Source organism: Penaeus monodon, chromosome 28, assembly GCF_015228065.2.
Source record: "Penaeus monodon isolate SGIC_2016 chromosome 28, NSTDA_Pmon_1, whole genome shotgun sequence".
NCBI lineage: Eukaryota > Metazoa > Arthropoda > Malacostraca > Decapoda > Penaeidae > Penaeus > Penaeus monodon.
The window spans coordinates 7,309,624-7,310,241 of NC_051413.1; the positions used below are offsets into that span (position 1 = coordinate 7,309,624).

Sequence of the window (618 nt, forward strand, 5' to 3'; positions counted from 1 at the left end):
CAACTAGTCTCCCCCCCCCCTCTTGTTTCAGCAGTCAGCGTTTTAATAAGCAATGGATATAAGCAGTGGGTAACCAAATAAAACACATTTTCAATTTTATCTGTATTAATCATTAAACAAGGAAGCAGTAGTATAATTGAGGCTTGTTTAAAACAAGCCATCTCTTCCAGTAGATAATGAGGACTTTAAAATAGCATTCTGGACAAGTGGTTAATGTGCAAAATTTACTACAATCGGTACACAATACACTAGTTTTCAGCTGAAGTCAGTGATGAATGTACTACAAGAACACATTTTACAAAAGTCAACTATACAAGTTGGTAAGGTAAAAAAAGTATCACCCCTTATGATACTTAAGACTTGTTCCAGGACTGGCCCAATTCCTGTAAAAATAAAGGCTGCATTACTTTTATGCACACAAGTCATACATTTTAATATTCAGAAACCATGATCAGGCCTATCATTCGGAATCATACATGTTCATTAATAGCTCAAATTGTCATCATCAAGACAAAGATATTATAAAACATTTGTAAACTTTAAACTTACTTGTAGTTGCTTTCACCAAAGGCTTGCTTCAGTACCGACAACCAAGAGTGGGTCAATTTGAAGTCCCAT

General features: G+C 35.0%; 1 long non-coding RNA gene across 1 annotated transcript; it reads right to left on the minus strand.

Moving 5' to 3' along the window:
* Window positions 1-87: 87 nt before the first annotated feature.
* On the minus strand, window positions 88-618 carry LOC119591344. Its single transcript, XR_005230341.1, has 2 exons — window positions 550-618; window positions 88-383 (listed from the first exon to the last, which is right to left on the minus strand). It is a non-coding gene; the product is annotated as an uncharacterized LOC119591344 (long non-coding RNA).